The sequence below is a fragment of the Lepus europaeus genome, chromosome 3 (assembly GCF_033115175.1).
Source record: "Lepus europaeus isolate LE1 chromosome 3, mLepTim1.pri, whole genome shotgun sequence".
In the NCBI taxonomy this organism is placed as follows: Eukaryota; Metazoa; Chordata; class Mammalia; order Lagomorpha; family Leporidae; genus Lepus; species Lepus europaeus.
The window spans coordinates 72144104-72158495 of record NC_084829.1 but is presented as its reverse complement, the minus strand read 5'-3'; the positions used below and the strand labels follow the sequence as shown (position 1 = coordinate 72158495).

The 14392-nt window shown below is 38.3% G+C and overlaps 1 pseudogene; it reads right to left on the bottom strand.

The window, feature by feature from the left end:
• LOC133756574 (synembryn-A-like) overlaps positions 1 to 13762 on the bottom strand; it is an 85908-nt pseudogene extending 72146 nt beyond the window's left edge.
• Between the last annotated feature and the right edge of the window lie 630 nt (positions 13763 to 14392).

The following is a 14392-nucleotide window of genomic DNA, read 5'->3' as shown; positions in this document are numbered from 1 at the left end:
TTGAGTCTTCAACTGATGGATATCTGGATTGACTCCATATCTTAGCTATTGTGAATTGAGCTGCAATAAACATAAGGGTACAGATCATCCTATCATAGCTGATTTCATTTCCTTTGGGTAAATTTGAGGAGAAGGATGGCTGGATCATATGTAGGTCTATATTCAGATTTCAGAGGAATCTCCATACTGTCTTCCATAAGTTATCCCCACCAGTAGTGGATTAGGCTATCTGTTTCCCCACATCCTTTTCAGCATTTATTGTTTGTTGATTTTGCAAGAGAGACATTCTAATTGGGATAAAGTTAAACCTCATTGTGGTTTTGATTTATATTTCCCTAATGACTAGTGATCCTGAGCATATTTTCATGTGGCTGTTAGTCAGTTGAATTTCCTCTCTTGAAAAATGCTTGTCAGGTCCTTTGCCCATTTTTAACTGGATTATTTGTTTTGTTGTTGTTGAATTTCTTGAGCTCTATATAGATTCTGGATATTAGATCTTTATCAGTTGTATTGTTTGAAAACATTTTCTCCCATTCTGTTGTTTGCCTCTTCACTTTGTTGAGTGTTTCTTTTGCAGTGCAGAAGATTTTCAGTTTGATGTAATCCCATTTATCGATTTTGACTTTGATTGCCTGTGCTTATAGGGTTTTCCAAGAAGCCTCTGCCAAAGCCAGTGTCTTGCAAAGTATCCCCAAAGTTTTCTAGTAAGTTGATGGCATTGGGTCATAGATTTAGGTCCCTGATCCATTTTGAGTAGAATTTGTTTAAGGTGTAAGGTAGGGTTCTTGTTTCACACTTATGAATGTGGAAATCCATTTTTCCCAGAAACAGTTGTGAAAGAGACTGTCCTGTCTCAGGGATCGATTTTAGCTCATTTATCAAAGATAAGTTGGTTGTAGATGTGTGGACTGATTTTTGTAGTTTCTATACTGTTACATTGGTCTATTCATCTGTTTTTTTTACAAGTATCAGGCTGTTTTGATTATAACTGCCCTTTAGTTTGTCTTGAAATCTGTTATGGTGATGGTTTCGTCTTTGTTTTTGTTATATACAATTGCTTTAGGTATGTGGGGTCTCTTGTGTTTCCATATGAATTTTAACATCATTTTTTCTTTTGTAAAAAATCTTATTTATTTATTTGAAACTCAGAGTTACATAGAGAGAGAAGAGGCAGAGAGAATGAGAGAGAGAGAGAGAGAGAGAGGAAGAGAGAGAGAGAGAGAGGGAGAGGTCTTCCATCCACTGCTTCATTCCCCAATTGGCCACAATGGCCAGAGCTGAGCCAATCCAATGCCAGGAGCCAGGAGCTTCTTCCAGGTGTCCCACACAGATGCAAGGGCACAAGGACTTGGGCCATCTTCTACTGCTTTCCCACACCATAGCAGAGAGCTTGATAGCAAGTGGAGCAGCCAGGTTTCACCATTTGGGATGCTGGCACCTCAGGCCAGGGCATTAACCCACTGTGCCATAGCGTTGGCTGCAATTTAGCATAATTTTTTTTAGATCTGAGAAGAATGTTATTGGTATTTTGATTGAGCTTGCATTGAATCTGTAAATTGCTTTCAATAGTCTGGACATTTTGTTGATATTGATTCTTCCAGTATGTGAATATGGAAGATATTTCTATTATTTTTATATCTTCTCTATTTCTTTCTTTAATCTTTTGTAATTTTCATCATAAAGAGCTTTGACATCCTTGATTAAATTTATTTCAAGGTATTTTGATTTTTTTTGTAGCTATTGTAAACAGGATTGTCATAAAGTTCTTTCTCAGATGTGATGTTCTCTGTGTTTACAATGCTGTTGATTTTTGTCTGTTAATTTTATATCCTGTCACTTTAGCAAACTCTTTTATGAGTTCCAATAGTCTCTAAGTGGAATCTTTTGGTTCCCATATGTATATAATCATGTCATCTGTAAACAGGGATCATTTGCCTTCACCTTTTCCAGTTTATATCTCTGATGATTTCTGCTTCTTGCCTTATGGCTCTGACTAAAGTTTCCAAAATTATATTTAATATTAATGATGAGATGGGAATTCTTATCTGGTTCTGGTTCTAAGTGGGAATACTTCCAGCTTTCCCCATTCAATAAAATGCTGACTGTGGCTTTGTCATAATTTGCATTGATTGTATTGAGGAATGTTCCTTCTATACCCAATTTATTTAAGGTTTTCATCATGAAAGGATGTTATATTTTATAAATGCTTTCTCTGCATCTATTAAGATAATCATATGGCTTTTGTTCTTCAGTTTGTTAATGTGATGTATCACGTTGATTGATGAATCATCCCTGTGCAGCAAGGATAAATCCCACTTGATTCGGATGAATGATCTTTCTGACATGTCTTTGGATTTGATTAGTATTTTGTTGAGGACTTTTGTGTCTATGTTTATTAGGGAAATTGGTCTATAGTTATCGATCTCTGTTGTATCTTTTTCTGGTTTAGGATTTTGGGGTGATTCCCTCCATTTTAATTGTTTTGAATAGCTTGAGAAGAATTGGAATAGTTCTTTAAAAGTCTGGTAGAATTTAGCAGTTAAGCCATCTGGACCTGGGCTTTTCATTATTGAGAGGGTCTTTATTACTGATTCTATCTCTGTCTTGGTTATTGATCTATTTAGATTTTCTGTGTCTTCATGACTCAATTTTGGTAGACTGTATGTGTCCAGGAACATATCCATTTCTTCTAGATTTTCCAATTTATGACATAGATTACTTTTTAGTAATTCCTAATGATTCATTTTATTTCCTTTTTCATTTCTGATTTTTATTAATTTGGGTCTTCCTCTTCTTTTTAAAATTTTGGTTAATTGGGCCAAATTTGTATCGATTTTATTTATTTTTTTCAAAAAAACAGCTTTTAGTTTCACTGATCTTTTGTATTTTTCTTATTACAATTAAAAAATTTGTTTTCTCTAATTTTAATTGCTTCTTTCCTCCTACTAATTTTGGTTTGGTTTGTTGTTATCCTAGGTTCCTGAAATGCATTGATAGCTCATTTATTTGATGCCTTTTTAATTTCTTGATGTAGGCACTAATTTCTATAAAATTTCCCTCTTAATACTGCTTTTGCTGTATCCCCTGAATTTTGATATGTTGTGCTATCATCTTTATTCATTTCTAAATTTTTTTTTATTTTTTAAAAGATTTTATTTATTTATTTGAAAGGTAGAGTTATAGACAGTGAGAGGGAGAGATAGAGAGAAAGGTCTTCCGTTCGTTGGTTCACTCTCCAAATAGCCACAATGGCCAGAGCTGTGCCGATCCGAAGCAAAGAGCCAACTCCTTCCTCCCACTCTCCCACGTGGGTGCAGGGGCCCAAGGAGTTGGGCCTTTTTCCACTGCTTTCCCAGGCCACAGCAGAGAGCTGGATTGGAAGAGGAGCAGCTATGACTAGAACCGGCGCCCATATGGGATGCCTGTGCTGCAGGCGGAGGGTTCACCTACTGTACCACAGTGCAGCCCCTAAAAAATTTTGATTTCTCTTGATTTCTTTTGTGACTCAGTGTTCATTCAGGTGCTTGTTGTTTGGTCTCCATGTGTTTGCATATGTTCTAGTGATTCTTTTTTTAAAATGATTTATTTATTTATTTGAAAGGCAGCATTACAGAGAGGCAAAGGCAGAAACAGAGGGAGAGAGATCTTCCATCCGCGGGGCACTCCCAAATGGCTACAACAACTGGCATTGGGCAAAGAGCTTCTTCCAGGCTTCCCATGTAGGTACAGGGACCCAAGGGCTTGGGCCATTTTCTACTGCTCTCCCAAGCCATAGCAGAGAGCTGGATCAGAAGTGGAGAAGCCAGGACTCGAACCAGCACCCATATGGGATTCTAGCACTGCAGGTGGTAGCTTTTTCCTACTACAGAATAGCACCAACCCCTTTGGTGATTCTTTAGTTGTTAATTTCTGGCTTCATTCAATTGTGGTCAGAGAGAAGATAATGATATAATTTTGAGTTCATTCATTTTGCTGAGACTTGTTTTATGGCATAACATATGGTCTACCCTAGAGAAAGATCAATGACATGATGAGAAGAATGTGTGTTCAGAAGTTTTGAGATGAAAAGTTCTGTAGATGTCACTTAGGTCCATTTGGTCCATAGTGTCAATTAGCTCTGTTGTTTTCTTTGTTGTTTTTCTGTCTAGTTGATCTGTCACTTGATTCATGTAGGGGGTATTGTGTCTCCCTTTAGGTCCATTAACATTTGTTTTAAATAGCCATGCACCGTGGCATTGGGTGCATATACATTTAGTATAGTCACAACTTACAGTTGAATTGATACCTTAACCATTACATAGTGCCCTTCTTTATGTCTCTTAACAATTTTTGTGTTGTCTATTTTGTCTGATAGTAAGATGGCTACACCTTCCATTTTTTGTTTTCTGTTAGTATAGAATATCTTTCTCCATCCTTTCACTTTTAGTTTGCATGTATCTTTGTTAGTGAGATGTGTTTCTTGTAGGCAGTGAATAGATAGGTGTTGTTTTTCAATCTATCCAGCCAGGCTGTATCACCAGTGGCAAGATTTACTGTAGTTTGATCTAACCTTACTTTCCAAATCTGGTAATTTTTCTGGCTCAGGCCTCTGGGATTGTTGTGTCCATGCTTGTTGGCTGTACATCTGCACCTTCCACACAGCTCCAGCATCTCTGCTCCTTCTGCAGAATCTGTACTACAGTTTTCCCTCCAATTCTCCCCTGAGAATGGTCTTTCTCCATTTTTTCCTCTTTTTCCTATTTTCCCCTGGCCTATTACCCTTTACTATTTTCCACCATCATGGAATGTCTCCTTGATGCCATTTATTTCCTTGACTTCTGTATTTGATATTGCTAATACTTCTAATGATATATAGAATAAGAGTGATCAAAGTGGTCATCCTTGTCTTATTCCAAGATCTGAGGGGAAATGCCTTCAGCTTTCCCCCATTTATTGTGGTGGCTATTGGCTTATCATACATAGGCTTTATCATTTTGAGATATATCGAGGGTTTTTTTCTTTTATGATTAAGTGATGTTGTATCTTATCAGATGCTTTCTCTCCAACTATTGAGATGATCGTACAGTTTTTGTTCTTCATTCTGTTGATGTGATTTAGTATGTTGATTGATTTGTGGACATTGAACCATCCTTACATCCCAGAGGTAAATCACACTTGATTGTGATGTGTGATCTTTGTGATGTAGTGTTGGGATTGGTTTGCTAATATTTTGTTAAGAATTTTTCATCATTGGTCATCAAGGGTATTGGTCTGTAATTTTCTTTTTGTGTTGTATTTATGGTTTCAGTTTCAGAGTAATGTTAGCTTAATGAAAAGGGTTTGGCAGAGTTCCATATTTTACAATGTTTTGGAATAGTTTAAGGAGTATTGGAGTTAGTTCTTTTTAAATGTTTTGTAGAATTCAGGTATAAAGCCACCAGGTCCTGGACTTTTCTTTGACATGAAACTTAATTTCTTCTTTAATATTATTACTTGTTATGGGTCTGATCAGATTTTCAAAATCCCCTTAATTTAATCTTGGAAGATTGCATCAAGGAATTAATCCATTTCCTTGAGGTTTTCCAATTTTTTAGCAAATATGTATTTTATATAGTTTTCTTTTTAAAAGATTTATTTATTTATTTGGAAGGCTGAGTTACACACACACACACACACACAGATCTTCCATCCACTGGTTCACTCTCCAAATGGCTACAATTCCAGGGATGGCCCAGTCCAAAGTCAGGAGCCAACAATTTCTACTGGATATCCCATTTGGGTAGCAGGGGCCCAACCCATTGGTTCATCTTTTGTTGCTTTCTGAGAAGCATTAGCAAGGAGCTGGATTGGAAATGGAGCAGCTAGGACATGAACCAGTGCCCATAATGGGATGCTGGCCCTGCAAGCTGTGGCTTAACCTGCTGTACCACAATGCTGATCCCATGGTAATTTCTTATGTTCATTTGTATCTCTGTGCAACAGTTTTTTAAGATTTATTTATTTATTTTACAGGCATAGTTACACAAACATTTTATATGGAACATGCTGTTAATTTTGTAAAAATTTGTGTTGGTGTATATCTGCAAGTATACATGTGTTTATGAAAAAATTAGTTGGAAATATATTAAAACGTCAGTGGTATTTCTTCTGACTAGTAGGATTACAGAAATTTTTTTTGCTTTACAATTTTTACAATTTATACATGGACATTGATTTAGTTTTTAACTATTAGAAAATAGTGTTATTTTTTTTCCCCTACAGGCAGAGTGGACAGTGAGAGAGAGAGAGAGACCAAGAGAAAGGTCTTCCTTTGCCGTTGGTTCACCCTCCAATGGCTGCCGTGGCTGGTGCGCTGCGGCCGGTGCACCACGCTGATCCGAAGGCAGGAGCCAGGTGCTTCTCCTGGTCTCCCATGGGGTACAGGGCCCAAGCACTTGGGCCATCCTCCACTGCACTCCCGGGCCAGAGCAGAGAGCTGGCCTGGAAGAGGGGCAACCTGGACAGAATCTGGCGCCCCAACTGGGACTAGAACCCGGTGTGCCAGCGCCGCAAGGCAGAGGATTAGCCTTGTGAGCCAGGAGCCGGCCGAAAATAGTGCTATTTTAAAGTTAACATTCAGTACTTGCCTCAATAATGTACTTACCTCAATAATGAAATCAATTTACTTGGAATTTTTAAACTTACAATGTTTTGTGAACTATGTGAAGTTGACTAATGTCTTGATGAATATCTCTGACTCAAACATTGAATACATTCCTTACAAGTGTTAGCAAGCATGTGATATCCGTACTCTTCTTCCTCCGTGTCTATTTCCTCACCTTTAAACTGTAGTAAGAGTAGTGGAATGGTGGATTTCTTTATGTATATGGAATAATAAAAAAATCCAGACATTCCACGTGGGATTTGTCACCTTTTTGTTCTTGGCTAAGCACTCATGGTTCGCTAATAGAGCAGTTAGTCACAGGGTGACAAATATTTATTCCCTCTGGTAAAACAACATTTATTTCCTAAGATGGGAAAACTGGCAAAAGGGTATGATTGGGAAACTAAACCCATGTGCATTCTTTTTCTCCCCTTGATTAGCAATATACTTTGACCTTCTCCATTAGATCTCTTGAGGAGCTGCTCTGCATCCATGTCCCAATTTCCTCAGCCCTTGCCCAGCCACTTCACTTCAGAAAGGAAACTCATATACTTCCTGTTCTGAAATTGCGCTCTCCTTTGAATCCAGTGCCCAGCTCCAAAAGAGCTTGCCCTCTTTTTTTTGTCTCCTTGACATGTGAAACCAATTATCTGTCTTTATTTTAAAAGTCTCTTCTCTTGCCCCTTTAACACTGCATTATCCATGTTATTCAGTTTCACTGCACGATTTCACTGGCTCTATGTACTTTGATGTTTGCAGTCTGGGATGAGCAAGGCAAAATTAAATTTTCTTGTTTTAAATAAAACATCCGTAAAGATTATTAGTTTTAAAAGTTTACCCACAAACAACAACCCTATGTACTATGTACTTAGCTGGGAATTAGATATGTATGCTTATGTGTGTGTGTGTGTGTGTATGTGTGTATATGTATATACACATATATATAAAATGAAGGTGCATTTTATATATGATATTTATACATTATCATATGTATTCATATATATGCAATTGCTTATTATAAGATTATTTAATGATAAAGGGTATTAATATTTAAAGTCCCTTTTGTATATTAAATAATTTCTTTTCCAAATAGTACTATGAGGTAGAGGCTATTATTTCCCCCATTTTTTCAAGAGGAAAAGCAGGCACAGTGTTTAGTTTTCCCAGATCAGGGAGATGATAAGACTCAAATCCCAGATAGTAAGACTAAAATCCAAGAATCCGTGCTCTTTACCCTCAACTTTAATACTGCTAATGCTGTTTAAAAAATTCATGATCAAGTGGATGGACGTAGACAGCTACCAAAAACCACAGCAGTGTAGTGACTGTGGTTATAAAATACACAACATACTAGAAGTATAAAGGAGTATCACCTACACCATCCTGGGGACATAGGGGAGCCTTCTGAAGCTGAGTTTGCAACATGAAGTTGGGTAAAAGGCAGAGATGAACAAGCAGAGATTACTGTATGTCAGAGATTCACATGTGGTGCGAAGTAAGACTTTTTCTTGTGAGAATTATTGTAGGCAGGGTGATCCAGGTGAGAGACTAGAGGGCCACAACAAAGATATCTGCATTTAGAATGGAGGAGAGGGTCAGACAAATCTGTGGGAGGTAGAATCCACAGAAGTGGTGTTTGATTGTATATGGGGAAAGATTAAAAGGAAGAATAGGTTTTAGGAGTGACTTTTGTGCTATATGCTGGGGTGGAAGGTGATCCCAATTACTAAAATGAGGACTAGAGTAGAAGAAGCAGGTGTATTCATGAACGTGAGAATTTTGGTTTTTGAAATGGTGGTTTACAGTAGGTAACAGAAGATTGAAAAGAAATCTGCAAATGTGAAACTTGAGGTAGGACAAGTTGTCACAGAGTATGGATTTGGAAGCCTGAATATGTGAAGTATAGTAGTTGGTATATCTTGGTAGAGCAACAAAAGGAGTTAGGCAATAGATTCCATAAAAATATGGCTATGCAATGGAAGAATTTAGGCAGGAAAAGCAGCAGAGGCGTCAGAAGAACTTGTAGTAGGGCTGGCATTGTGGCACAGTGAGTTAAACTGCTGCCTGTGATGCTGGCATCCTGTATGGTCTCTGGTTCAAGTCCTGGCCATTCTATTTCTGATTCAGCTCCCTGTGACTGTGCTGGGAAGGCAATGAATTATAGGCCAAGTACTTGGGCCTCTGTGGGATACCTGGAGGTAGTTCCTGGCTGCTGGCTCTGGCTTGGACCAGCCCTGGATGTGGCAGTCATTTGGGGAGTGAACTGGCATATGGAAGATCTCCCTTTCTCTCTCTCTCTGTAATTCTGCCAAACAAACATACAGAAAGAACTGCTAGAGAAGTTTTTAAAGTTTCTCTCCTGTTTATAGAAAAGAAGTCTAAATTACATGAAATCCTGGTGGGAAAGTGTGTCAGGGGAAGAAAAACTAGAGGTGATGAGTTTGGCTTTCTTGCTTTCTCTTGTTTTCTAAGTGGCTTGGAATAGGCTACTTTCAAAGGATAAACAAGAAGATCCACATTGTGATGTCCAGTAGTTTTGCTGAACTGACCATGAGAGAGAGAAGAACTGAAAACAAAGATAAATAATGGGCTTGTCTGAAATGAGAATGACAGTTTGGGGACAGGAATCTGGCCACTTTTTTCTTGATTCCATGTTTCCAAATATCTTTTTCTTGGATTGTTTTTCAATTTGTATTTTGTTATTTGAATCATGGAATCATATGATACAGCAATTCCATGCCATTCTCCTAAAAGAAACAAAAATATATACCCTATAAAGGCTCAGAAAGTGTTCATAGCAGTGTTTGTTCCACAAGCTAAAAACTAAAAACGATAAAAAATATCCCCAATTAGTGAATGGATAAATGAAATGTGATATATCCACAGAGTAGAAAATTTTTAAGCAATAAATAGGAAGGGACTTGGTAAGGTTTCGATATTAGTTTGGATGTGTAATATCCTCTATAGGCCTATGTGATAAGAGCTTGTTCCCAAAGGTGGTACTATTTAGGAGCTAGTGAAACTTTTGGGTGGTAGAACCTGGTGAGAAGTCCATTGGGAGCACTGCTCTCAGAAGGTAATTCTCCTGTGACCTCTTTAGTTCTCATCAGATGGTTGATATATAAACAGAGTTTTGGTCCATCTGCTTCCTGGCTTTATAACATGGTCCTTCCTCTGTACATGCTCGGCCATCCAGCATGGGATCTTTACCACAGCTAAAGCTCGTGCCATGTCTTTTGAACCTTGAACCCCCACAACTGTGTGCTTCAGATACTTTGTTATAGTTTTAACAAAGCTGACTAGTATAAGGCTATTAGATATATGCTGTAACGTGAATGAATCACAAAAAAGTTGAGGAAAAATTAAACACAAAATATTATACATTGTATGATTTCATTTACATACAATTTCTAGAAAAGGCAAATTTATGAAGACAGAGTTAAAGTAGTGGTTTCCTAGAGGTAGGGCTGGGAACAGAAATTTACTAAGGGACTAACGGAACTTTTCTGAGTGATGAAATGTCCTAAAAATCTTTAGATTTTTTTTTACAATGATCTATAATGTGTGAATTTACAATGGGTGAACTTTGCAATCTGCAGATTATGCTTCTATAAAGATTTGTATACCATAAATTCAGAATCATTATTTTATTGCTCAAAAAGATGATCTATCCAACTGATTTTGTCACAGATTCTTCTAGTTGTTTCCCCTCTTATTTCTAATTGTCCTTCTTACTTCATCAAGAAGCTTCTACACATGATAATGCTTATCCTTTATTTGGTCTGGCTAGGAGACATAACAGATGATAGACACTTTCAGATAAGTTTAAACCTTGTAGTCATCTTTTAAAATGATTAAATCTCTTAGTTTAGTGACTGACATCTTTGGAGTTAATATTTGCAAATGACAAACAAGTAGGTTTGCTTGGATTTCACCTCCAGCACTAGGGACAGGATATTTAAAATGATCAAAATCACTGGGGCTGGAGCTGTGGCACAGTGGGTTAAAGCCCCAGCCTGTAGCACTGGCATCCCATGTGGGCGCCGGTTAGAGTCCTGGCTGCTCCTCTTGTGATCCAGCTCTCTGCTGTGGCCCGGGAAAGCAGTAGAGGATGGCCCAAGTCCTTGGGTCCCTGCACCCATGAGGGAGACTTGGAGGAGGCTCCTGGCTCCTGGCTTCGGATCAGTTCAGCTCTGGCTGTTGTGAATGGAAGATCTCTCTCTTTCTCTCTCTCTCTCTGGCTCTACTTCTTTCTGTAATTCTGTCTTTCAAATAAATAAAATAATTGTTTTAAAAAATAAAATGATCAAAATCACATTCTGAAGATTGGTGCAGAACTTATTTGGGATGGGAAAGCTTATTCTTCTTCTTAATTTTTTCATTTTCTTCTTTTGTTAAATACTGAAACTTTTTTTTTTTTTACTTATTTGAGAGGCAGAGTTATAGACATGAGAGAGAGACAGAGAGAAAGGTCTTCTATCCACTGGTTCACTCCCCAAATGGCCACGACAGATAGAGCTGAGCTGATCCGAAGCTAGGAGCCAGGAGCCTCTTTAGGTCTTCCATGAGGGTGCAGGGGCCCAAGCGCTTGGGTCATCTTCAACTGCTTTCCCAGGCCACTAGCAGAGAGCTGGATTGGAAGAGGAGCAGCTGGAACTTGAACCGGTACCCAAATGGGATGCCACGCTGCAGGAAGAGGATTAACCTACTGTGCCACAGTGTAGGCCCCTGTCATTCACTTATGATTCTTTGGGCTTATTAATGATACACATAGGCCAGAGGCTAGGAATTGGTTTAAAATTCTTAAGAAGTATGAAATATTCTTCAAAGATTTAATTCTATTAACTTACTACCTACTTCTTTCAAACTCTCTGCTCAGATTCATATTTAATTCCAACTAGAAATGTTCACTTGGAGTAAATGGGCATCACTTACTCCCAAGGTCAAAAATTAAAGTCAATATATTCTCCAACAGAAATGATTGTTTATGATTATGTGTTCTGTTGACTGCTAAATTAGAGCTCCACTAGGTGCTGGTTCTGTGTCCTTGTATAATTAATTTAAAACTTTCATTTTAGTTTACTTATGTATGAAGATTATACGAGTATTCCTTTGCTTTGGGGTACATGAATGAAACAATTTTTTAAAAGGGTTTGCTTGTTTTATTTGAAAGGCAGAGTTACAGAGAGGGGGTCAGAGAGACAGAGAGAGAGAGGGAGAAAGAGGAGAAAGAGAGAGAAATATTTTTCATCTGCTGGTTCACTTCCAAAAAGACCCCGGAGATGGGTCAGTCTTAAGCCAGGGTCTAGGAAATTTTCTGGGTCTCTCATATGAGTGCGGGGGTCCCAGCACTTGTCCCATCTTTTGCTGCTTTCCCAGGCCATTAGCAGGTAGCTGGATTGGAAGTGGAGTACCCATATGGGTTGGCGTCACCATAGGAGGTGGGTTTATGTAGTATGCCAAAGCACTGGTCCCAAAATACTTACTTTTTAAGAAAGAACTATAGACTGAATGGTTTATCATCAACAGAAATTTATTTCTCATAATCTTGGAGTCTGGAAGTCCAAGATCAGAGCACACCTGTGTCCAAGTTCTCATAAGGGCCTTGTTTTTAGTTGCAGACTTCAGACTTCTCATTGTAGTCTCACAGGGTAGGAGAAAGGTGACAGAGTTTCTGGGTTGTCTTTCATAAGGGCACAAACTCTCTTCGTAGGACTCCACCCTCATGATCGAATTATTCTAGAGATTTTTCACTTGCCACTGCCATCTCTGTAGGGGTTAGAATGTCAAATGGGAGATTTTGGAGGAAGAAAATCTTTCAGTTCCCTGCAGGTGGCTTCACCATATCAGCTCTGTGATATGACATCGATTCTTGATATGCACTGAATATTGATCCTGTCTCTATGACTTTCATTCTCAATTTTCCAGCCTTTTTAAAGAGCATATAATTTAGACTCTTTAAACGAATTCTTCAAAAAGTTTTTGTTTGTAGATTTCTGTTGCCTCAGAATAATAATTTTAAGGGATAGAGTTGTAGAAAACTTTCACCATTATGGAAGCTTACCTGGAATATTAAATGTATAAAATGGTGGGTTTTTTTAAACAAGAACATCCAAGTGCAGGTAAGCCAGATGACTTGCTTATGGGCTTGTAGCCAGTTGGTCTGAATTTTATGGTGATTTTGGGAGAAGGAGTTGGTCTAAAATACTGGAAGCTGTCAGGGTCCTCTGGGTCAGAACATGGTCGTGAGTGACTTATGCAGCTGTTGCCTCCTGTAAGTGATGGATAGAGATTAATTTAGATTACTTTTTGAGTTTTCCCAAGGAAAGTCTGATTGCCTGTTATGTAGACTTCAGGAGGGTAATTTGTAGGCTTCATGTTTGGAACAGTCCCTTTGTGGAATGCATATGTTGGGAGTGAAGGTGAAGAGGCATGTTTAGAAGCTGATGTTGCACAATTTGTTGTAGTCTACCTTTCTCAAATAGGTCATAGAAATAGAACACATGTCCTCACGTTAAATACAGAGAAAGGCATCAGGCTTCAGAGTTTAATGAGATGATTCAGGTGCCAGGCCAGACTCAGTCTTTGGAAGGAGGGTGTGTATTCACTATGCCTTCTACATAACAGATTGCTTGATAATTATAGCGTATAACTGGTTGCATTTTATACCACAGAGCAAGAGAGTCTCTTTTTACCAAATTATCCAAAAGTATTCACCAAAAGTCATGACAGGTGTCTTTATTTGACTTGCAGACTTCTTTGAAAAGGTCTTGGTATGAATAAGTTTTTGTCATGAAAACTTAACCTGGAGAGAGTTCTAAGTTGCAGAGAGCCTTTTCTAAATTGGCTAATAAAATTCCTCCACCTCTTTCATTATGAACCACATCCCTCTGTCTCCAGGAATTTCTTATTTTGAGAGGTTGCAAACTGGATCACATCAACATCTGCACACTGAGAACATGATACGGTAACTTTGAAGCTTTTAGAGGCCGAGGCTATATGTACATATCTTACCTTGTTACTTCCACATGGAATCTGTGCCTTCATCTCAGATTCTGTAAGCTTTCTGCCTTGGTCACACTGAAGCCACACTTCTATGGGATACAGGTAGTAATAAGACTTGCTTATAACATCAGCCATGGTGAGTTCATTGTGAAGTGTCTACAAGTTTCTTGCTCAGCTCTTTGGTCACTGTTCTCTATGTGACATTACTTCCATTTTTTCCAGATTCCTTTCTTTTTCTTCTGCATCATTACCACTCCTAATGGTGGCAGGAGGGAACTGTGTTCACCTTGCTTTCCCTTTTCTGTTATGACTTTCACAGTTCTGTTATATAGAAGCAGAAATGTAATTCACTATCTTTCATGCACATGCTCATGGCCTTGAGCAGCACAATTCTCTTAGGACAACTTGCACGTGATGAAGGGTCACAGCTTGGTTATGAAATGTTTGGGGCTAACGTTAGGGACATTTTGAGAAACATTCACTGTCTCAAGGGAGACTCTCACCTACTTCATCTATGCAGCATCTTTTCCAATGGGAATTTTCTAACCTTCTCTAGTGTCTAGTTCTTAAGAAAGTATGTCTTCTGTCAATTAATATGGAGTGGAAAACTTGGGTTCAATTCCAGGTCAAATTGTAGTGGTTGGTTTGTTAAGAATTCCTTGGGCCTGCTTTGAACAAACTCTGCTGAACACTCATAATAAGATGACTTTAGACCTGGCCAACCTACAGAGATTTTTATGCTGGATGTGCAAAGACAAAGATTTA